This window comes from Conger conger, chromosome 9 (assembly GCF_963514075.1).
Source record: "Conger conger chromosome 9, fConCon1.1, whole genome shotgun sequence".
In the NCBI taxonomy this organism is placed as follows: Eukaryota; Metazoa; Chordata; class Actinopteri; order Anguilliformes; family Congridae; genus Conger; species Conger conger.
Window position 1 is genome coordinate 36,433,965 of NC_083768.1, and position 25,402 is coordinate 36,459,366.

At 43.8% G+C, this 25,402-nt stretch overlaps 1 protein-coding gene across 1 annotated transcript in view; it reads left to right on the forward strand.

Annotated features, from left to right (window-relative positions):
- The window catches only part of LOC133137510 (apoptosis regulator Bcl-2-like), a 43,039-nt gene that overhangs the window by 2,073 nt on the left and 15,564 nt on the right, over positions 1 to 25,402 (forward strand). The window lies entirely within an intron of this gene.

Below are 25,402 nucleotides of genomic sequence, written 5' to 3' on the forward strand. Positions count from 1 at the left end.
AATGCCCCACCTTTGAAGCTAATATTGCAATGGTATTGGATAAGAAATAACTCCTAGTTCTAATATCCTTCTAAATGAATATATACAGTGGGGTCCAAAATCTGAGACCACATTGAAAATATGGGACTTATTTTTCATGTAATTGTGGAAATAAACAGAAAGGTTTAGGATTTTGAAAATTTTAAAATAAATTAAAGTTATTTCAAAGCTATGCATGACTTTAAATCCACAATCACGTGACACAAGCCAAGCATTCAGTAACATCACGAGATGCTCTTTGGAACATTATCAAATAATGCTGGGATAACATGGATCATCAGGTTTTGCACAGATTTGTGGAGTCCAAGACAGCTTGAGTGCATGTTGCCATTAAAGCTGGGGGACATACCAAATACCAAGAAAATTCTGAAATTCATGTACATTTTTCACAAATTCAACTCTTCACTCAAATTGTTATGCTGATAATATAATTTGTAATGAAAACATTATAAAATAATGCAAAATAGAAGGTAGTGGACTAGTGGTCTCAAACCCTTGGACCCCAGTGTATAAACAAAACACCTGCTGATTTGTTCCATTTTACAGCTGAGTCACGAACGTGCCCCTTTATTTAGTCAAACTCGTGCACTGCTCTCTGATTCTGTCATTTATCCTACTGAGCAATATTGACCTCATTCATTTTTGTTGGAGGTTAATCATGAGCTCTGGCCAAGTCTCAGGTAAAGTAATGAATGATTGTCTGAGAATAAGGCAGTCAGCTTCACTCACTGTTTCCAGGACATCTGAGTGATTGCTTGCCACCTTTAGTTTAATGTCATTGTATTGGTCATATCATTAATAGGACTTCCTCGTCTATTTCAGTTCCCTGTACATAACATGGCCACAGGGTAGTATCTCATAGATTTTCAAAACCGTAAATCCTTGGTAAAGTTCAGCAATATTACACAACAGGATAATCGTAGGATACTATCTCACTGTATATTAGCACATAGAGCTCAGTCCAGTAACTGATTTGAGGTAAGTATTTCAAATGTCAGATAAGTTTTTGGTTGTAGACTTCAGTAGTATTTTATGGAGGATGATTTTATCCTTCCCTGTCAGTATAGCCTACCCCATGGTATCAGCTGTGTATATTTTTTACAGACATCATCAGTCTGCTGGGATTTCTCCATTTGGATAGGACATGAGTACTTGTGATTATAATTTGCAGGTATAATTTCAACAGGTCTTTCAATCTGGACCTTGGGTGGGGGTGAATATGGCCTACAACAGGCAGTATCCTTTGAGACAGAATGTGACTGGAATTTGGCACCTTTTTTTGAATCCGTTCATTAAGGATGAAACTTTTAATCTGATTATCTGGATAAAGAAAAAGCACATTTTCTCTAATCAGCTTCACATAAAGGAGGTCAGTAACAAAATCAGTCTTTGTTGCATTTGAATGAATTTAAATAATACATGCCTGTATTATACATTGAAACTAACAGACAGTTTTTCACTCTCTGTATGGCAGGTACATTGAGGCTGAAACAAAAGAATCATACCCAAGTAAAACTTAATATTGTTTAGGTAGTATAAATGTTTTCATGTAGGAAACACTCCAGAACTGTTAATGCTAGTTGTATAAATACTGTAGCTGGGTTTCCCCTCTTCATTTCAGATTTTTAAGGGGAAGTTTCTTTTCAGGGGAAGTTTCTTTTCATGTTACTTTTGATCATGTATAGATAATTTGACTTTCGGTCAATATTTTCCACCCCCTGTGACCCCTGTGACCCTGCGACCCTGACTAGCAATAAGCGGGTGGATGGGTGGATGGCTACATGCTAGTTTTGCTAGTTTTCCAGTTCAAATCATTTGCCAGTGTTCTGAGCAGTTTGCATCTTTACAAATGAAAGGCATTGCAGTTGTCAGACAACAGAGGGTTTGATGCAAGTGTTGATATTGACATAACCCCTCAGAGGGACAAGACTGGTCAGATAGCTGTTTTTTTTCCGGAAAATGTCCTGCCTCTGCATTTGTTTTAATTCACATGTAAATTAATGCACTTCATTAATCTGGAGATTCAATAATGCAATACTTTGACCATTCTGGTGCATCTCACAATTATTGTAAAACACCTACCTGGCAGCTTGCTTTAACCTGAGCTTTTTAATGATACCAATGCTATTTTAGCCCTCTTTGCTAACGATACATCAGCTTCGCAACCAAGCTGTTTTTCCACGTATTGGTGGAGTCACACATTTCTGGCTGTACCTGCTAAATGTTAAAAAAATGAATTACTGGGGAAAAGGAGAGAAGTATGGTGTGACAGTTTGCCTTGACAAAGCTATATTAATAGACTGATGTTACTTACCTCAGATTTGTTCATGGCTATAGGGCTCATCTTTTTGGGTTGTTTTGTTTTCAACTATAATGGTTTTATGGATAAGTTGGACACAGACTTGGAGGAAAGACGGTTATTTGAGCAGTGTATGTTTTGCCTCTGACCATCTGCTTCGTCTAGCTGAGCTATGTTGCAACAGACTGGCACGGTCACATCCAGCACAGAGGTCTCAGTGTTGATGTTTTCTGAAAATGGGGTAAAGTTTGGAGGGCCTCCTCTCACCAGAAGTGAGGAGAGCTGCAGTAACCAGGTCGTGGCTGGAAAAAGAAAACAGTGGATGTTTGTTTGTCTTCATTGGAAATAGAAAGGTGTGGGCTGTTAATTAAGCCACTGGTAACATTTGGAGAGAGAGAGAGTTAGTGAGAAAAAAAGCAAATAAGTATGGAAAGGTTTCCACCTCTGCTTTCCTGTTATTGCAGCTCGGTGCAGCTCCAGCTAGGTGTGCCTTTCTTTGTTGTTTGGGGCCTGCAAGTGGATCCTGTCAGTGCCACCCCCACACCCCCCCCCCCCCCCCCCCCCATGTCTAAAACCGCATCTCTCCTCTCCCGCATGGCAGTCTTTTTTTGTTTATTTCCATTTTGAAAAAAGCGTCCTCTCCTTTCCATCCCGTCAGAGCGGTGCAGTGTAAGCGGGGCTGGAGCGCTGCGTCTTCGCGGCAGTCTGAGAGATAATGAGGCCCCGTGTTGGGCTGGCTGTGTGGGGTGTCACCGCACAGATGGCACTGAGGCAGCCGCGGCACCCACGCTCCGCACACACCTGTGTTTATCCGCAGCGCGTTCTTCCGCCCCGTTGTTGTTTCGGTAAGAGAAGCCCATTGGACGGTGGAGGCTTCCTGGCCTCCCGAATTGTACGTCTGACCCCGCTTTGTGTAGTCTGGCAGTGGGAGACGCTCTTTAAAACATTGTGTGGGAAGAAAATTAAAACGGTGCATACCTCTCATTTGGGAAAGTGAAGTCAGCACTGAAGGAGTCGGGAGTCTGAACACTGTAATCTCAGAGACTTTTTGAAATGTCCTTCACTTGGACAGACTCCAGCCCTCAGCTGTTGGATGCAGGACAGTGTTAGTACTTGTGGGAGTAAATTAAGTAGTATCATAAGTCAAGCAGTAAGGTGCCACCAGTGAAATTCAGTAGATCTTGTCTTGCAGTGTCTTATCTAATAAAATGACACAAGTACAGTGGGGGGTGACATGGTTCAGGCAGTAAGAGCAGTTGTCTGGCTGTGTCGAAGTGTCCCTGAGCAAGACACCCAACCCCCAAATGCCCCTGACGAGCTGGTCGGCACCTTGCATGGCAGCCAATCACAACCGTTGGTGTGTGAGTGTGTGTATGAATGGGTGAATGAGAAGCATCAATTGTACAGCGCTTTGGATAAAGGCGCTATATAAATGCCAACCATTGACCATTTACAGTGAACATTAGAGTGGTTAGTCAATATTTTGAATGAAAAGTATTAGCAAGTTTGTGTTCAAGAGAAAATGACACACAGAAGGGGTTCTCACTGGGTCAAAGGCTTTCAAGAGAAATCTCTGCAGTAATTGGATGAGCCATATAACAGACATTCTAAAAGACAATCAGAATGGCACTCATTGGAGTGAGTTTCCAGGCACTCATTGAGGAAAGTTATAATGTTCATACATAATGATTTATTGCATTATTTGTTTGCATTATAAGTTGGCAGAAATTCTTCTTTTCTTGATAATGACAAACCAATGTTTTGTTTGTGGTAGTTTATGAATGATAAATTTGGGGGGTCACTGAGGTTAACTAAAAAATGTTCTTCTTCGATAAGACTGAAAGTGCTGGCTTGTCTGAAGGCTCCTCAGGTGCTGGGTTTTCAGAAGGCTCCTCAGGTGCTGGGTTGTCTATAAGACACCTCTGTAAGGCTCCTCAGGTGCTGGGTTGTCTATAAGACTCCTCTGTAAGGCTCCTCAGGTGCTGGGTTGTCTGAAGGCTCCTTAGGTGCTGGGTTGTCTATAAGACTCATCTGTAAGGCTCTTCAGGTGCTGGGTTGTCTATAAGACTCCTCAGGTACTCTGTTGTCTATAAGACTCCTCTGTAAGGCTCCTCAGGTGCTGGGTTGTCTATAAGACTCCTCAGGTGCTGGGTTTTCAGAAGGCTCCTCAGGTGCTGGGTTGTCTATAAGACACCTCTGTAAGGCTCCTCAGGTGCTGGGTTGTCTATAAGACTCCTCTGTAAGGCTCCTCAGGTGCTGGGTTGTCTGAAGGCTCCTTAGGTGCTGGGTTGTCTATAAGACTCATCTGTAAGGCTCTTCAGGTGCTGGGTTGTCTATAAGACTCCTCAGGTACTCTGTTGTCTATAAGACTCCTCTGTAAGGCTCCTCAGGTGCTGGGTTGTCTATAAGACTCCTCAGGTGCTGGGTTGTCTATAAGACTCCTCAGGCTGCCCCTGGGTTGGGGTGGCCTGTAGCATAGTGGTTAAGGTAAATGACTGGGACACGCAAGGTCGGTGGTTCTAATCCGCACAGCCTTTGGGCCCTTGAGCAAGGCCCTTAACCCTGCATTGCTCCAGGGGAGGATTGTCTCCTGCTTAGTCTAATCAACTGTATGTTGCTCTGGATAAGACCGTCTGCCAAATGCCAATAATGTAATGTAATGTAATGTAATTGTTGTCTGTAAGACTCCTCAGGTTCTGGGTTGACTGTAAGGCATGTCAGGTTCCGGGTGTCTGTTTCTCCTCACACAGGGCTGTGGGGGCAGGTGAGGAGGTGTGCAGAAGGCTGTCAGTGCAAGGTGCTCCTTGATGTGGTTGGAGACCTGCAGGCTTACTTGTGGGGGCTGGGACGGAGAAGCAGGGGGTGGCGGAGGCAGATAGATGCAGGGCTAAATTTTGGGTGCGCTTGGCTTGTAAACAGCCGGGTCTTTAATCAGCTTCTGTTTTGTCTGGTTTGAGACCGGGCAGGCGGGCGGGGGTAGGGTGCGGGGGGCTGAGCACACCTGGAAACCGGCGTGGGGGTGCGAGAGCGGGGGAAGGGCGCCCTCCCACGCACCTCGTTGCCGTAGCGAGCCGCGTTGCGACCGAGACCGCCAGGCTCTGCAGATTCCAGCGCTACCACGGGCCCCTGTCGGAAAGGTCGGGTTTCCAGCAGGAGTGGAACAGATCTGTTCCGTGGTGGAGAGGAACATGGAGGTGAATGGGGGAAGGGGGGGTGCGTGGTGGGTGGGCGGGGGGGTGCTTGGGGCTCCTAATATAAAAAGTGTCTGACACTCAGGGGCATGTTTTAATCAGTGTGTTTCCTCTACGGTACAGTTTTGAAAGAAGTTGGGACAGGGAGAAACCTACATATCCTGATGAGTGTGACATGTTTTTGAGGATTAAAAGAGGGATCTGAGGAGCGCCTGACAGCTGCAGTCAGTCCTTTTCCTGTGGAAAGGTTGTTTTTATCCCCCCTGTGTGTGTATGTGTGTGTGTGTATGTATGCATGTATGCTTGTGCAATATCTGAAATTCTGGGGGGGCCAGGGAGGGAGAGAGAAAATTGTAATGGATCGTTGGGGAATGCTAGACAGTGAAACAGAATGGAACTGCTGGTTGCCAGGCTAGTGTTGTCTGTAAATGTCTGTTTGTTTGTTGTTGTTTTGTTTTTTTACTCAGGAAATATCAGAAGATTTCCCTTTGTTGTGCTTGCATTCATCCCTTTGAGTTGAGTCTGTTTTCTGCTGACTTCAGACTGCGGTTTGAGAAAGTTTTGGAGTTTTTCGGTTTGCAGGTATTTTCCGTCCCTGAGCCATTGTGAAAGTTCAGTAAATACCACCAGATTGAGCAGCACAGAAGCATTTTAAACAACAAGGACCCACAACCCAACCACAGACACTTCATGTTTACATGGCGACTGAAAACAGCGCTTCAGGATGTGTGCCAGTCTACCGAGTGCTCCTTCTTTCAGCAGCTCCTGCTCTTCTCTTTTTGGGAAGCCTTTTTCCCCCCAGAGGAGGCATTCTTACCCGTTTCCCAAGCGAACTGGCATCGCGCCTGCCGTTTTTCTGTTTCAGACTCTACCTCTGCTCTCTTGTCACAAAAGGAAACCTGTCTGTCCTTTCTTCCTCCTTTCTTTCTTTTTTTTAACAAAACAACTTCTGAACAGTGCGGGGGCCCCTTCAGAAAAGCCTGATTTCACCACCCGTATACAAAAAGACGTCTGCATCGGTGACAGGCTTCTAGAGCCATTTACAGTAAATCCACTCAAACTCACACACACACCCAAACACGCACTCACTGTCACTCAAATCCATTCTCGGGGACCTGCAGAAGCATATGCACACACTATCACACTCTCACACGCAGACATTGCTTCATGCACATCATTACAAAGCTCAACATGGATTTCATATACCCACACATGCATTTGCTGGCATATATTTTGGCTTGAAGATGAAAGAGGGCACATCCATGTTTGTGAATCTGACTACAGGAGAGAACACCTCTTCCCTAGCCTGTTGCATACTGTAGTTGTGGAACTTCTAAATGTCCTAATCGTCTCCAGACTACACCATCCTGATGCCTAGAGGGGAGTAGTGTTTTGCCCGTTGTGGATAACCCTGAAGTGGTCTGAGTGCGGTGTGGGTGTACGAGGCAGAAGGCCATGTCGCGCGATAAAGCCAGATGCACTGTGAGAGTTGCCCCCCTCTCCTGTCCCTCCAGGTCAGGTCTGGCTGCTGCCAGCACCATCTGCTGCTCTGTTTACTCTCGTTACAGCAGGGCCTGTCATCTCTGAAATGTGGCCCTGTGCACGGAGCCAGAACAGCCCCCCAAAAAACGACTGCCCTCTAACGGGCCCCAAAAACCGGGCCTGCTCTTTGCCCCGTTCCAGGTGGCCGGGGTTCAGTGCGGTTTGGCGAGCTCCTCCTCCAAGCCCCTGCCCCTCGTCCCCCTCCTCTGAAGGCCCGACTCCGCCGACAGTGATGTAAACTGACACTTGTTATTCCTGAGGTGTGAACTCATTCTCACCTGCTGCTCTGCATATTCAGCCTGATTTTCACCTGCATTTCCATGTTTGAGCCTCAGATGTTGCCCAGGCAGGTAAGCAGTAAGATTAAAGGACAACATTGGCTGCTGGCCCAAAAGATATCTGTAGGCTGTGTCACCATGAACCTCTCATTTCACACATATATCCAGTGGGGACTTGCAATTAGAGAAAACCTATACCGAGTGTATCATGCATTGTCGTCACAAGTCATATTTTCTGATATTCCACACACAAAGCCCAACAGGTTTTCTCAGGGTTACCTTCTCTATTAGTTAAATGTAGTAATATGTCTAGTGAGAAAAGACAGAAGGCCTTTGTTTTATTGAGGACTGACTTTCACTGATGAAAGGAAAGGTGGAATCTGAGCACTATGAGTGAGTGACCTGTGGTTATAGTGCAGATTCTTTGTAACAGGCAGTCTAAATTTACTGCAGATAATGTCAGAAGCAAAATAACTCTTAGTTATGTATGTACCATACTTGTCCCATGGATTGGGTGCAAAATGATTCATGTCATGAGGAAAAATGCATATTCTAAGCTGCTCTTTTCTTTACTTATAGGTTGTCTGCAGTCAGTTGTAATCAAAGGCTTAGTTTGGCTGTAAAGATGCTATTGAAAGCTGAGAGACATGCAGTCTGTTTCTATGAAAAATAATCACACATTTTTTTGTCTTATGTAGCATAAGTGGTCTTTTGTGACAGTGCCAAGCATCTGGCCCAGGGATCTTGTCAAAAACATTGTGACATTTCACAGAAGAAGAAATTCAAGGACAGGTTATCACATGTTGCTAGCAGTAAGCCGGCTTCTGCTCAAGATTTGGAATCGCTTATATTTACCACTTTGTTGGTTTGTAAGTCCTGCATTTGGACAAATGCATTCAGAGTTTGGAGTTCAGGAGTCCGGGAAGAGCATAATAATATTATTATTAAGGTCAACCACAGGCCAATGTCCATTACCAACCAAATGTTTTACAAGACAACGTAATACTCTGTGATACTTACAGATGGAGAATCCAGTCCGTGATGAACATTTTGTGTGTAGTGGTATTCATCAAGTACTTGTGTGTGTAATTAAGTATTCTGAAACTGTGGTCTGTCAACCTTGAACCTGATCTTCCACCAAAAATCAATGATACAACCGACTCTTTCTAGCAAGCCAGTAGAATTTTGAATAGAGAAATATAAAAATCTGCCAAAGGTTGTTTTCGTCCCCCAAAGAGAACTCTCTGATCTCTTATAGAATCATTAAGGACCAGACATTGTGAGTCTACCAACGTGCGGTTTGTGCATGGATAATGATTTCATTGTTCATCGGCAAAGCAAATCTGGAGACGACACTCTGAACCCTATTCGTTGGCTTCCCCTTTGTATTAGAAACAAAAAGGTTGCCACCCTGCATATGGCACATGCTGTCACAATGGGACCAGCGACCCATCTCTAACGGATAGATGACCCTTTGTAATGTTGTAGGCGAAATATAAACTGGCATCCATTCATTAAAAGATACACAATATGTGATGAAATTTGATTTATTCCTGGTTGTTTGAGATCAGTTCTCGGTTCGTCAGGCTCACTGTTTCTTTGTTGCCTTTTGTCCTTCCACGCCCTGGCCGCTTATTTCTGGATGTTTTACTGGGATCCCTGACGGTTTGAGGAATGTCAGGCCCAGCTCAAGGACTGTAAATAAATAAACGGGAGAGATTTGGGTGTTGTTTTCCTAAGCGGCCAGTTTGGGGTGGGGATGGTTTATTCTGGGTGGACGACTGCCGGCCGGGTCAGCAGAGTTCATCTAGTAACTTGCTTTGTGGCAGACATGCCCAGTAATGGACACACTGCTGTTTGTTACTTATCAGCCATGTTCTGATACTATGGACACCTGCTGAAGAGGGAGAGAGATGCAGAAATCGACAAAGTGGCACAAGTATCATTTATTGCCTCTTTATATAGTCAGTGACCTGAAATGTATTTTCTTGATAAAACACAAATCTGTTGGAATATTTTTCCTATTCTGAGCATGGAATACAAGGTCACTGTTTGTCATTTCACCAGACAGATGGACTCAGGCCACAGGTGAAAAGCAGACATAAAGAAGTAACTGAAAGGTAGGATGCTGCTTCACTTTACAGACTTCCTGTGAGGCTTCCCAGCAGCCGATCAGGAGAACAGTGTGCAAACCTGCACTCTCCCCTGGAGACGGCGCACAATGACAGCAGCCAGCGACACACTTCTAAGGATAGTTCCCCTGTACATACAGTACGTCAGTTCTGTATCTTTGTGTCAATGACACTGAGGAGATCTTCGAATGACTGAAGTCCCACTCCTCGAGCTGTGCTCATCTGAATTACACCTTTACGTTGTAAGATCACTAATGTCATTAGAATGTTCTTCTAATGCTGATGTAATGATCACTACTGGTAACTGAAAGCAATAGAATTCTAGAATAATGACATATCATTTTGAAAAAACATTCCAAAATACCTACTCTTGAAAGTGTTACATCAGCAGTTAAAGTCCAACCGAAGCCTGCCTTCTGTGTCTAGCTGGGCTTTGCCAGCTGTCAAATGCAGTTTGACAAGGGTGAGGTTTCCACTCAGTCTTAAATTACAGCGTTGCTACAGTTTGTAGCAGGTCTAACTCTTGAGTCTTAGGTGAATCCACCCTTGTGGGTGGGGTTCGATCCACACCATGGCACTCTCTGATCTATGAACCCTTCTCTGTCTGTAGCCATCAGGAGGAGGGTGGACTGTCTGCTCTCCTTTTTAATGAATACAAATGATACTTCATTATCATGAAGTAACATGATAATTGCAGTGTTGTGGCATCATAAGGCTTTTATACTAGATGCTGCAGACCACGACACTCCTTATAGGGGCTTCTGCAGACTTGCATTGGTTTGCTCACCAATCACGGTGTCTGTAGGCCTCGATAGGCAGTTTTGAAAGCAGTGCCAGTGTCAACTTCCTCTTGTCAGCTTCCTTTTATTGTATGATGTCATGTCTCAAGAGGTACCAGACCATTTATGGCATTTACACAAAGAAAAGTCTGTTCTTTTATATTATTTGCTTCCTGTGGTATGAAGTCATCTGTTCATAAATTTCACCTCAGATTATGACTTCAGTTCATTGTCTTCTATGGTCCTGCCATGTGCTATGCATTGGTTGTGAACTCGTACCGAAACACCAACTGTAATGTAGCCACGTAGGGAAAAAGCATATTCATGGTTGCATTTTTCTGATGAACCTTCTGTGACTGCATGCCAAAGGCCGCGATTTTGTCATGACTGACGGTGGATGGCATGGGAAGAGAGAGAACTGGCACTGCAGAGTGGCTTTCATGCCCTGTGGAGGACGACCCAGGGCTGGTGGTTTTCATAGCAGAATGTGAGTCCTGCTATGCGCTGACTGTGAGTTATACAGTAATACTGCTATGAGTTGACTGAGTTATACAGAGCCTGCCCAGCTATGAGCTGACTGTGAGTAATACAGAGTCTGCCCTGCTAGGAGCTGACTGTGAGTAATACAGAGTCTGCCCTGCTAGGAGCTGACTGTGAGTTATACAGTAATACTGCTATGAGCTTACAGTGAGTAATACAGAGCCTGCCCTGCTAGGAGCTGACTGTGAGTTATACAGAGCCTGCCCTGCTATGAGCTGACTGTGAGTTATACAGAGCCTGCCCTGCTAGGAGCTGACTGTGAGTTATACAGAGCCTGCCCTGCTAGGAGCTGACTGTGAGTTATACAGAGCCTGCCCTGCTATGAGCTGACTGTGAGTTATACAGAGCCTGCCCTGCTAGGAGCTGACTGTGAGTTATACAGAGCCTGCCCTGCTAGGAGATGACTGTGAGTTATACAGAGCCTGCCCTGCTAGGAGCTGACTGTGAGTTATACAGAGCCTGCTCTGCTAGGAGCTGACTGTGAGTTATACAGAGCCTGCTCTGCTATGAGCTGACTGTGAGTTATACATGGCCCGTCCTGGGACAGGTATGGAAGTGTGAAGCCAATATCGCACTGTTGCCAGGACACGAGGTGTGAATTGGGGCGGGGAGCCAGTGCGCTGCAAGACTGATTCCGATTGGGCCAGCGCCGCCACCCCCTCCCTCACCAGACCGATGCACGTGGCACGGCACCATGGGTATTATTCCACCAGTCTGAGCCCGGTTCCGGAGGCGTCGGCCAATCGCTGTGGTTGACGGGAACAGGAAGCCTCTGTGTGTGATGCAACCGTTTCAGCATTTTGCCAGGAAACATGTTGCAATGCTGCTCCTGTCTCAAGGCCTAATGTTCGGAGGAACACAGTTTAGGGGCGGCACGGTGGCCTAATGTTTACTACTGCTGCCTCACAAGGTTCTGGGTTTGAAACCCGGCCAGACAGATCCTCTCTGTGTGGAGCCTGCATGTTGTCCATGTACACTTTCCTCCGGGTACTCCAGTTTCCTCCCACACTCAAAAACCAAGTGGCCACTGGGCACTGGAGTTGCCCACTGCTCCTAAATAACTAGGATGGGTCAAATGCAGGGGACAAATTCCATAAATAAAGTATATACACTTTATTAGGTATTTATTAGACTCATTTTTTTGACTTTGACTGCTGTGGCCTATCCACTTAGAGTTATGATGCGTTGTGTGTCCAGAGATGCTGTTCTGCATACCACTGTTGTAACGTGTGGTTATTTGCGTTACTGTCACCTTCCTGTCAGCTTTGACCAGTCTGGCCACTATTTTTTGAACCCAATTTTTGTATTGATTTTTAATTGACATGAAGATGGGAGGCAGACAAGTGCATGTTTCAGAACATAAGTTAAAGGTTACTCCATGTCTCCCCCCCATCTGCCATTTTTCTTTCAAATACACATCCACCACTAAATTATGGTTGCTTCAATAAATTGTGCTTGCCATGCAGGACCTCATCCTCATCCTCATGCTCACAGATATTTTTAACTAGACATTTAACCAGTAGAGTTGAACAGCATTGGCCAAATTATCTGCATCTTATGTCTTTCCTGCACAAAATACAGTGCTGATGGGTTTCGACTTTCACTTTCGAATGCCACTATGCTCTGTGTGTGTTGCAGAGTATAGAAATGTATGCAGCATAAGAGCTGCAGCTTTGGATGCATGAGTAAGATTTTGAGAGATTCGATAACCAAATAAAGTCAATAGAATTGTCTCATATTGCTTGTTGACTCATATAGCACATAAAGGTATTATAATGTGGTTCTGGCATTATAGAAGAATGAGCACATTTCTGAATGTAAGCAAAATGGCACTGGGACATTATGGTTGCGTTCAATTGTTTGTAGTGCCGCATTCATTTGAACAAGAAAAGGATTAAATATACTTGCCTTTTTCAGCAGGGGTAAGAGATACCTCCACAGAGAAAGGTACGCTAGCTTTAGAGAAATGACGGGCTATATATCAGTGAAAGCATGTCAATCGATAAGCATCAGCCTTTTTTTCAGTTTGCAAATAAGCCTGCGATAGTGGCAGCTCAAATTCCTCTTTGGCGTACACCCTCCCCCCCACATCCAGCAGTCACCTTTGATGTGAGCTTATAGGTTGTAGAGTGTGGGAAAACTGCACCCTTTTCTTTGTGGAGACCTATGAGGGAATCTCTGTGTGCATTCCAGTCAGATAAGGGTATGCTCACTTTTCAGGTTAGGTCACTCTGAATCTACACACTCCATGAGGGATTTGGGGTAGCTTGCTGTTGTTTTGGTCTGGCTTCTTGTGGAGGTGGGAGGTAATGGAGCAACAGATTTATATCGGGCATCTTGAAAATCTCTGTGTTGCCCTTGGAAAACTGTTTTGAAACCAAACATTTGCTTTACGAGTTCTGTTCCTAAACCAACTCTTAATTTTTCCTTTTCCGTTTGCGTAGTGGGATGGGGGTAGACATGAACGCAGACGTCTAGACTTGGTCAGTGGTAATAAATGCTACATCGCTTTGTTGGTCCCATTCAGTAGCTTAAATCAAAGTAATAAAGAGCATTTTATTTGAAAATGAACATGCTGTGATGGTGTATAATTGTTGGAAGTAATTGCAGTAGAGAGACCTACAGGGTAACTAAGGGTATCTTATTCTCAGCTCTACAGCTGAGGAAATTTGTAAGCATTGTTTGCTTAACTCCAGATTCTTTGTATTTTTTTCTTTTGTTTTGATAAGATCAAACCAGTTATTATGAGAAGATACGATATCTGTTTCACAGTAGTTACTGTAGATGGATTAATATTTAACAATAATCATACACCAAGCGACAGAATCACAAAGAGGAGGTAGTTTGGTTGTATCTGAAAATGGAACTTGGAACATTGAACTTGGAATAGTTACAATACAAAGAAGGGCCCGAGGGATGCATTCAGTCTCCAGCTCAGGTGGGGTTGGCCTGATATTACAATAACTGAAGACAGTTGAGTAACACAGGGAGCATTTTAGCAGCATTCCAAGCTGTACGTAATGAAAAATATTTCCTCAAGCTAGTAGGCTTTTAAGGCCAGTCTGTTTTGTACAGAACAAAAGGAATTGTGCTAATATATGAGCTTAATATTGTGTTTTTTTATGTGGAGGTTGTGCTCGAGAGATCCATTTCCTGCTTTTCCCAAAGTCTCAGATTATTTCTCCTTCGATAAACTGTTCAGCATGCAGCAAATCTAGAGACTGTCAAAAGCTATTGGGCTGCAGATGAGTTCTTCATTACCAGCAATGTCAAGCTAAGAAACAGAGCCAGGATAAAGTGCACATGCCTTACTTACAAAGCTCCCGACAGGTGCTATCGGAGATGATGGTGGCAGGAGCGGTGACTGGATTCCTTTGATCTGAAGAATAGTTAGAAGGGAAAGGCAGTGGGTGAGGGGAGTGGGGGGAGGTGCATGATGGGATAGATAAACCCCAGACCACATCAGACGTTCAGCTCAGAGAAACGCAGGCTTCCAGAGGACCGAGGTGGACCAGCAGGGACAGTCTGCCATGGCCCCCAGGGGGCAGAGGGGGCGCATTGTGCAGCTGGAGGTTTCAAGACCAGATGGGTGATTTAGTGTCCCTCGTGCCCCAACGGCGTTCCGAAAACCAGGGCCTCAGAGGAATCAGCAGCAGGGGCCCCGAAACCCATAGCAACGCATTCAGCAGAGCCCTTTGGCTACACATTAATTTTACTTGGCAATTAAGTTTTTATGAGTGTGCATGAGGTTCGCAAAGCAGCCATTTCATTGGTAGATTGCATGATTAGCAGCTATAAGGCAGGTGGAAAAAAACACAAGAAGAAGAGAATGAATGCTGTTTACTGCTGTAGGATCCCCTCATTTGAGCTATTTTACCATCTAGTGGCAAAACAAACATACTGTCATAACCTTGGGGGAGCAATGGCCATTGGTGTGAACGTCTTGTTAAAGCCAAACTTGAGTATTTGAAAAATGTTGGATAGGTATTTTGGCACTCCTATTTACCATAAAATACAATTATTTTGAATTGTGTGATGTCAATACTGGCTTTATTCTCCAATATTGAGATATAAAGCCATGGGTTTACATAGGGACCTCTGTAGAGAGTGCTCCAGTGCAGTGCATTAGCCACTATAAATCATACATATATTCACAAGGAATTTAACAGGGAACTTGTTCTGGGTGGAGCGGGAGAGTGGGTTGTACAGAATGTTCTGGACAGAAAGTCTTAGTGTTTGCGCTTCTGGAAGATGTTCTAGGATATGCCATTGCATCACGTGACACATGTCCCATCTTCTCTATATTCCACTTATTTGTCTATACTCTATATTCTCGACAGTCTATACTGTACATTGTGTCCTCTATACTCAATTCTCTACACTCTTTATGCTATTCACTATTTTCTATTTCCTATTCTCTACAGCCTATGCTCTACATTCTATGCGCTGTATATTCAATTTTGTATTCGCTGTCTTCGAAACATTCTATATGTTATACTCCACAGTCTATTATGGTGAGTCTTCGTTCATTTGGAGACAGAGAACTGCCCTTAAGAAGTCCAATGAAATGGCTTACATTTGTATAGTCATTCATCAGAAACAGCTTCCTCCTGAAAGGACAGGAAACCACAAAAAACCCCTAAAATGTTTGGGATTTCCCTTCACAAGTTTGTCACTTTTACCATGCTTAATCGGTTGTCCTTCCCAAACCTCCCCTCAGTCGCCCCAAATGTCATGCTCGATACTTCTCAGAAATGCCTGTAAGATAATGATCGACAGAACCACCTGTCGGAGAGACCGGCCCCGTGGCCAAACCTACACACTGAATTTCATCGGTTATGTTTAGTTTCAGGTGGTTTTTCCCACCAATAACGAAGCCGTTTGATGGAAGGTTACCGCAGCTGAAGAGGTGGTTCTGTAAGTCCTGTTTAGACTGCCAACAGTTGCCTCATATCATTCAACGGATGTTACCGACTCATTCTGAAAACCCAGATGAGTTAAACCGATCTCCGTTCCTTTATCTTCAATTCAAAACGAGATTTCGGTTGGAAAGTCATATTTTGACACTTATGCAAATTTAAAAGATGTAAAATCCCCTTTTGATGAAAGCCTTACCTCTACTTTATCAGTAAAACAGACATGTGAAAATCCCCTGCTGATATTCTGGTATTCCCCCAACCCTGAAAAAAGAGAACTAACAAACCTGCAAGAGCACCTCTTCTAACAGAAAACTCAATTCACCTGCTTTAAGTCATACTGTAATACAGTTATATTTAATGTAAAACAATAAAAACTATTATTAACAAAAAAATAAATAACACTTAATACTAATAAAGATAACATGACATGAGCAATCAAGGATTTCTTTAAAAAAGTGTTACTAAAAAAAAACACATTTCTTATTGGGCTACCTTTCCAGGATTGTATCTTCTTGGGATCAATTGTTTAGCATTTTCCCCCTAAATTGGCTCCATTTCAGGCCCCTTGATTCCCTCTGGAAAACAGGCTTCATGTAAGTACATCTTCCTAGGAGCATGAATGCTCTGCCACAGCCACATTTGATTGATTGATTGATTGATTGAAGGCCCTTTGACATAACATAACAAACCCTCTCATGGAGTTGTGCACTTTTCCCAGCATGCTGCTCTGGTACAGGGTTCAGGGTTCAGTAAATGGCCCCAGAGCAGACTGTCCTCCGTAGACAGCACAGCCCTCGTCTCTCAGTAGAACATTTCCACCCCACCTGCCACAGGGAGTTGAAGCGTGCCCTTCACCCAGAGGCTGAACGGCTCTTACACATGCGAGAGGGAACGCTGAAGACCACATGTTCACACCGCTCACAAGCCCTCTGCATTTACACTGGAGACAGAGGGGAGGCTACTTAAGAGTTTTAGCTCTCTGAGCTTTTGAGAGGCAGTAAACTTTCAGTGCCTGCCGTGTTTATAGTGAAACTAGTTTTCATATTTTGGGTGGCAAAAGAAAAAAAGAAAAAGATGAGACTGTAGTTATTATGCAGTTTGTAATCTAATACCAAAATTGAATATTTGCCCTTCATGTGGGTTAGTGTTGTTGGGAAATAAAGGCTGGCACTTTCTACAGGGCCCGTGCTCTGGGAGGCATGTAGGGTATGGAGGGGGGGGGGGGGGGGTATTTTGGGGCCAGGAGTAGGAGAGGTTCCCATGATTCTCTCCCATCTCCCGAATCAGGGAGCAACAAAGTGGGATTGTTTTGTGCCCACATCAATGCATTCCACTCATACTTTCCCCAGGGCCCTGGTGCTGAGAGCAGTCATTGAACTTTTCCCTGCTTTCCCCTCTAAGGACCCTGGAGGAGGGGGTGGGGGGGGGGTTAAACAAGTGGCATAACGTAACCGCATTACAGACCCACCCGTGCATATGTTAAAGGAAGAAAATGTTATTCAGCATGCAGAACTGGGATATGAATAGTATGCAGCAGTCTGTGCGGACACCCCCCAAGTTGTTGACGTGGTCCAGCAGCCAATAGGAGAGCCCGCAGAGGATGCAGTTCCTGCTAAGGGGAAGGGGGTTCACTGAAGGGATTGTGAAGTGGGGGGTGGGCAGTTAAGCTGGCTCAATTGGCGTGACAGAAAGGAAGTGCAGTTGCACTACTCTGAAAGAATGTAACCTTTAACTGCCTCTCCAGCTTCCTGTTCCTGGAGTGTGTGGGATGAGGTGGGAGGGGGTCTGGACAAGAAAGGTTTGAGGAAATCTCAGTCCCTCTGACATGCCCAAAACACTTCAGTGGGTTTAATGGAAGGAAAGACATTTTATTTTCCAAGCTGCAAGTACATTTTCCCCCTCTCGCTTGTGTCATTTTCCCCTTCATGGAACAGCTTGTAATAGTGCGTCTAAAAATGTCTAAAAAAAAAAACCCAGCCTGCATACTGGAAAAAATGTTTTTTTTGGCATCTAGTAAAATATATTCAGTGTTCCTTTTCAACAACTTCCTTAATGTCCATGAAACCCACAATATTTGTTTAAAATTCAGGACAGTTCCTTTAACCGCTTTCATAACATTGAGCTTGAAACATGGTCGAGCAAATTAATAATATCCTTAACTCTGTGTCCACAGCAGTGTGACACTGAGATTTCCCTAATTAGATATTCACACTGAGAGAATGTAATACACTGCATGACATTAAAAATCATAGAGTCATGCTTCAGCTCTCTGGGAGCATAATCCACATTATGTAATATTTTCTGCCCGGCAACAGAAATGCAGAGCAACAGTCCCCTTATGTAAATCTCTGAATAATTGAACATATTCATCCTAAATCATGCCATGCTTTGAGGATCCTGCCATTCCTGTATTATATAAGCATGGGACTGTGTGCCTGTATGTGTACTTGTGTACAGGTATGTGTTTGTGTGTGTGTGTGCATGTGTACTTGTGTGGGTGTGTGTGTGTGCATGTGATAAATAATAAAACATATGCTGGAAGGGAAATACTCATATTAAATGCCTTACAGTACCAGTGGCCTTCATTCACTCATTCTCATCTCCATAGTAAAACCAGTGAAAAGCTTCAAGTGAAGCTCTGGACACACACACACACACACACACACACACACAGTCATATGCAAGTACGTATGTGCGCGTACATTTACAGGCAACTGTAACAGGCCTGTGTGTTGTGGCTTAAATACAGGGTTTGGCATGGCTTGTGTGTAGTTGTGCCCTGTGTGTATGTGTGTGCAGTACAGTGCTTAAGCCAGTGTTAAGACACCAGCCTTGTTGCACTTGCTATTAGTGCTGTAACAGCCATATTTCAAAGGCGCTCATAATAAGCACTTCAAACAGGGACATGGCAGTTCCATAAATCAGGTCACTGCCATCCCTATCATTAATGGTTATGAGTTTGCAAACTGATCCTTGTTGGTGTTTACAACGCACCACTTAACTCTGCCTCTTTTAATTTGCACACTTTCCAATAGAACTCTCAAAAGGCCGTTCTGGCTATGGAACAGTGCATTTTTTATGGCAAACGGAGCAAAAGCTACACTATTATTGCTTTGTATTGTTCTGTTAAAATCCCTAATCAGACTCACGGGATGGACCATAGTAACATTAGTGTAGGGGAGTAAATGTTTCAGCTATGAAATGATAAATGCTTTTTAAATCATTTTTAAGACGGATGAATGATAGAAAAAGAAGCAGGAAAAACACTGCTTGGTGCCACTGCCACAGTAGTATTCTATTTCATAGTTAGACATTTCTCAACATATATTTTTAAAATTCTGACTGGACACTTACACACTCAGTGAGCAATTTATTAGGTAGACCTTTACACTAATAATTTAATTAGCCAATCATGTGGCGAGTTTGCAGAGAATGGTGCGAAAAATGAGAGAGGTCAGAGGAGAAGAGTCAGTCTAGTCAAAGCTGACAGGAAGGTGACAGTAATGCAAATAACCACACATTACAAAAGTGGGATGCAGAAGACTATCTCTGAACACACCTCTTAACATTAAACCTCTTAAGTGGATAGGCTACCGCAGCAGAAGACCAATAAGTTAAAAGAATAAGTCTGGGCGGCCGGTAGCATAGTGGTTAAGGTAAGTGACTGGGACACGCAAGGTCGGTGGTTCTAATCCTGGTGTAGCCACAATAAAATCTGCACAGCCGTTGGGTCCTTGAGCAAGGGATTGTCTCCTGCTTAGTCTAATCAACTGTATGTCGCTCTGGATAAGAGTGTCTGTCAAATGCCAATAATATAATATGATATGATATAATGTATGTATATATATAAGTCTAATAAATACCTAATAAAGTGACTGGATATGGTGTTTGGTGTATATACATGTGGATAAGATAAACAATCAAAACACGATTTAGAATATTCTTCTCTATTATACATATCAGGGTGTTTACTGTAGCATGAATTCAGGGCACACCTCTTTCTGTATTCATGGGTTTACGGTTTGCAGAGCAGTTAATCAAGATCTTTGTTGGAATATGGTTGTTGGCACCAGGAAACTCCATCTATCCCTTTCTGGTCTGTCAGTCATCTGACCTGCTGGTCATCATGCTGCTCTGTAAACCACAATACATTTCTTTACATTTCAGCATTTTCCAGACATTGTTACTTTGATTAAATTTAGAAAGAAAAACAATCCAGATGGATATTTTCCATAAGCAGTTCAGGATAATCGGAAATGTTCTGATAACAAACGGGTTCTTCTATATCGACAGTGAAATATATAGCAGTCCCAACACTACAGACTAATTGGGTAATTTGTACATATAAGTATTACTGCTTAAAATATAATAATAATAGTATTGAATAAAATAAATGTCACACTGTGGGGCAAAAAGTGCTTAAAACCAAGTACCTGTTAAAGAAGCTCACATTTGGGTTATAAAGATGTTGGAGCTTGCTGAGCTCAAATAAAACACCCCGGGCATGGTAGGGAAACTGGTCCCCTGTGAACTCTGCTGAAGGCATCAATGACAGGTCGGTATTCCTGCAACAGGAAGTATGCTGCAATGCCATGTATCTCTATTTTTACAAAACGTCTTTTTGTCCTCGTGTCATTCAGTTTCAGACAAATGTACGACATTGGAACCACAGAGGGATGGAAGGGAAAATACATTAAATTATTATTATAATTGTGTTCCAGGAAAGCGGTTATTGCTGCTTTCCTGGAACACCATTGCTGTCAATCATAGTTTCAACACATTCCGGAGACTTCCTGTCTCCTGGCTTTGCGTGTGGTGATGACTTTGGTGACCGGTAATAGGTTTGATGAGAACATCACAGTGTGAGCATTTCACAGAGAAATGACTGAATAGGTCCAGACAGCCTCGCTCTCATTGGAGCCTTGCACATGCACTGTGAATGGGAATTACTTCCATTTATTACACAATTCTGTTTATGGAAGAACGTGCTGAAAGGTGACACAATGTTGGTCATTCAACACAAAGTACTTGAATTGTACCTAGGCAGACTATGACTGCTCCAACAGCCAAACTAATGTAAAACTCCACACTGGGAGCATGTCTGTCGAGAGCGGAAATGTGGTAATTGAAGTGAAAAGCTTATAAAAGACTACCCCTCCACACAAACACGTGCACGCACACATTTTTTTTAAAATATATTTTTTAGGCCTTTTTCAGCTTTATTGGACAGTATATAGTATAGAGAGACAGGAAGAACCGCCGACGTCACGGCTCGCAATGAACATGCGGTCAGTGCTCTGCAGGCTGCACCACCGAGACACCGTGCACGCATACTGTATACAGACACGATTTCAGAAATTTTGTGTGACCAAAACTTTTAATTCTTTTTCATTAGAATTCTTTATATTTCAAAGAATTCTTACTAATGCTAATGAGTAAAAAAGGCCTCCTAGAAAAGCACCCTAAACTTCATTGAAGTGAACCCAGTCTTACTCCCTTTGCAGTGAGGCATTCCTCCCAACTAATTGCATTGGAGATGCATCTTTGTTCTCTAGTTTGAGCTGCAATAATTACATTACAGCCTGAGACACAGTAGGCAGAGTTATTTTTAGAGGTAAAGCTAAAAGTGTTCCAAATATTTACATGTTAATCCTCCCGCCCTTTGACTGAATAGCTTCTGGCTGTTTGTGTACAAACAATATGCAAATTATGAAATTACAATACACAATTCTGCTGCGGGGGCAGTATTCAGGACATGCAAGTTTGTAATATTATGACACAAGGCACGGAGTGTTGTGTCCTGAAGGAAATTGATTGCATTGATAGCTTTAAAATATGTATATATAAACAGACCTGTGTTTTGACATTTTACATTTTAATAAAGAAGAGCTTTCTTTAATCCCCTCCCAGTTTTACCGTATGAGAGAGAATCTGTGTCTGATTTGAACTACAGTTCAGACTTAAGTTTATTGTAGTTCACTTTGAACAGCTCCTTTGAAGTAAAAATAAATGGTTACAGATTTATCTGCTGAGGACATTTTCAGTAGCAAATTACAGATTTTAACGTTGATCACATTTCTTTTACCACCGTACGTGCCATATGGCCAAAAACACATCTTCCTGGAGAGAGCGACTCAGGAGCTCCCGCCTTAAACACAGTGATGCAGCTCTGGCCCAAGCCACAACGATGCAGAGGTTTGGCTGTGGTATCCCATGTGTCTGATGGCGGCTCTTTCTAGCTGGGGTGGAGCGCGAGGGGACTGTCTGCACACATGGTGGGATCTGAAACACTGCTGGTGGAGCTCCAGCTCGAGGCCATTCCTGTGGATCTTTCTTGGATGATTCAACATGCCGGAGATGGGAAAGAAGGCCAGTGTGCGCCTTGAGACCTGAAATAGACTGTAGGCTTAGCACAGGGCTGCAGATTTAGGCAACAGACTTAGATGGGCCTGTAGGTTTAGCACAAAGCTACAGTCTTAAATTGGGGCTGCAGGTTTAGCACCAGGCTACAGGTTTAGCATGGGCTTGTAGGTTTAGGACCAAGCTACAGTCTTAAACTGGGGCTGCAGATTCATCACCAGGCTACAGGTTTATCATGGGCTACAGGCTTTGTACCAGACTACATGAGGTGCATGCTTAGCATAGGCCTGCAGGTTTAGCGTGGGGTTGGAGGTTTACCTTAAGGCCTTTCCTGTGAATGTAGAAGCTTTGTTACTGGTACCAATTACTGAGCAGTTATACAGAACCTCTCCCCATTGTTACTGCTACCTGTTTGTACTCCCTATCTAGCCTCTTGGGCTCACCTGTCCTGGTTATGCATAAAAAATGGTTCACCCTGGCGTCAATGCGCCAGGGCTTATGGGCAGTGTTTTCCCTCTGTAATACGATGAAGGGAGCTGATACTGCAGTTTAGATTGTGTTATACCGCAGGCTATTAATAGGACAGCAGACTCAGGAGTCGCATCCTGCCCGGAGCGCAACCTTCACCTTCGCAGACGTCATACCGTCGGCCCCGTCCAGAGGGGCGTCGGCCGCTGACCGCGATTGTTCCGCGGTGAAGGGGAATGACACGCACTTCCCGCCCCACACCGCCCTCCCAAGCGACGCGCCGGTTCTATCCCAGCATTCACGTCACCCCGCGCCTCGCCGGAAGCTTCCCCAGGGATGAAGCCCGTTTATTGGATTGTGCCGTTATTTATAGCGGCAGCCTTCCCCCTCCCCGCTTCCTCTGGGAGCGCGGGCGAGTGGCACGCTGTGCCTCTGACCTTTTAGCGATGACTGGCACTTTGGCTCTGTGCCAGCCAATTTGGGGAATCGCCGTCAGAAATTAGCGCAAGCTTCAGCGGGCCCGCCTTGTCAGATCACTCTGACAGGCCCTCGTCAATCCGTCAAATCTGCTCTTTAAGAACGGCGAGGATGCGTATGATCCAAGGTTTCAAAGCACCGTCACGTCCAAGGATTCATAATTATTTGATTATTTATACATTCCACTTTGCAAGTGAAAGACAATTTCCTGTAAATATTTAATGTCTTAGATGCAACCCTGTCTTACTCAATTGTAGAATTGATTTTCACTTAATGTACAAGTTTTACTCATAAGGATGGATGTATCTGAAATGTTTCACATTGTTTAATTATTCATAAATGTCACTGACAAATCCCTTAGGATTCAAATCATGGGTAAAATGTCTCAAGGGAGCTCTTTTTGATTCATAGAAGTGCTGCATCAGTTATCCAGTGCTAAAAGATTAATGCAGAAACTATCTCTCATGAATATAAATTAATTCCTAAAGCATCTACACAGTTAGATTAAAGTAACAGTAGAAGTCGTTCTCTAAAGCAGACTGGAATGCCCATACTGGCTTGACAGTGAACCAACATGGAGCCACTTGGACAGTGACAGCAGGTATTGAGAAATTGTCCCTTCCAATTTTTTTCAAGAATAACCTGCAGGACCGATATCAAGATCACTAAAGTAATGACAAATGGTAAGATACATGTCTAGCACATTTTAAAATCTTGGTCCCTCTTGGTCATTACATTTATTTGGCAGGTGCTTTCATCCCAAGCGATGTGCATCTAGTTCACACTGTAAAGTTATGACATGTCAAACTAGAAGCGAGGCATGATTCCAAAATTATAAGAGCTACAATATCAAGATGGTCATCATATGTGTATATGTTGGCCCAGTTTGTTTCAGTTCAGAAGGGGCAGTGCCACTCCTAGCCAACCAATCAACTAAGTATCAAAGCCTTTTGTTTGCAGTGGGATGATGGCAGTTTATAAAATCAGTACATAAAGCAAGGTATTGAATAATTGAATGGTTCACTAGCGTCACAAAAGAGGTGGCTGTTTAAAAGGGCGGGCGGGCATTGTATTTCAAAGAGGGCCTCGATGACGGAGCCAATGCGTGACGACTATCCTGGCACAGCTCGCTGTTCACAGGAGCCGACGAAATAAAAAATAAATAAAACAAAGACTTCCCAGTGACCTGACACATCGCCTACGGTAGCGTGACGCGGAGTCCTCCGAAGATTTATCTATCAGGAAAGCTACCATCAATAAAGATATCCACAACAATGTTAGCATTCGCGACAGCCCCCGATGATTTAACAGATGCGTTTGCAGGCACATAAAAAGGTATCCCTCGGGTGCATCCTGTTTGGTATGCGGAGCTGTCGACGTTTGTCTTAACGTTACAGAAGGAGAGGGGCCCATACGAGAGGCAGAGTTCTTCCTTTTTTCCTTCAGGTGACTTAGACACCCGTCCCACACACAAGGCTGTCTGCTCTTCTGACGAGCTTCTGTAAGCCGAGAGGCGCCGCTCACCCGAATATTATCACGCGCATTAAGATGCTTTACAGTCGTCTCATTTCTGCGCCAAGCATAACAACGGCATGCGAGCTGGCACCCCCTCTCCTAGACGTCAACTGAAGATATCTTACGCACGTACGGCGAACTGGGCTACAGCATGAATAATGCACAGCGTACGAGTGCACTGCCACGAGGTCGAGCTGTAAGCACTTGAGTTCATTTGACATTGAGAAATGTTATAGCTTCGTCCAATTAAAGGGCATACATTTTGAGTGGAAAACGAAGCGCCGTGCTTGGTGTATTGAAATGGCCGGTTGAGAGTTTTGCTGAAAGCACAGTTTCTAGGTTGTGTGATCGCAGGAGGGGTGGCTGTCTCATCGTATGCACAGCTTTCCATAAATATTTTTCTTCCCTCTGTTTGTCTTTGGCTTCGCAGTCTCATTAAATCAAAAAGGCAGTGGATGAGGAGGTGATGCCTTTCAAGGACACTCTCTGCTGACCTGCACATTCTAAATGCATCGACCAGCGCAGAAAGGGCTTCAGTAATCAGTTTCTAAGAAGCAATCTATCGACTAATCTCTGCAGTCAATCTGACTGACCTAGACCAAAGACAAAGGTCGGCCGTGGCTGTCTGATGTGTATGTCTGATGTATGAGCTATATTTTTGTCTTCCTGTTTGTGAAGAAAAAAAAGCAAAAGAAAGGACTTGAATTTATTTGTCAAGGTTACAGACAAATGTTGATTGGGCCATCGTTTCTGTCCAGTGCTTGTGAATGTCCATTCTGTTTTATCCAAACTGGCTATATTTAATTAACAAAAACATTATAAGCCTTGGTGGTTAACCATTAACCAAGTGGTTGGCTAGCTTT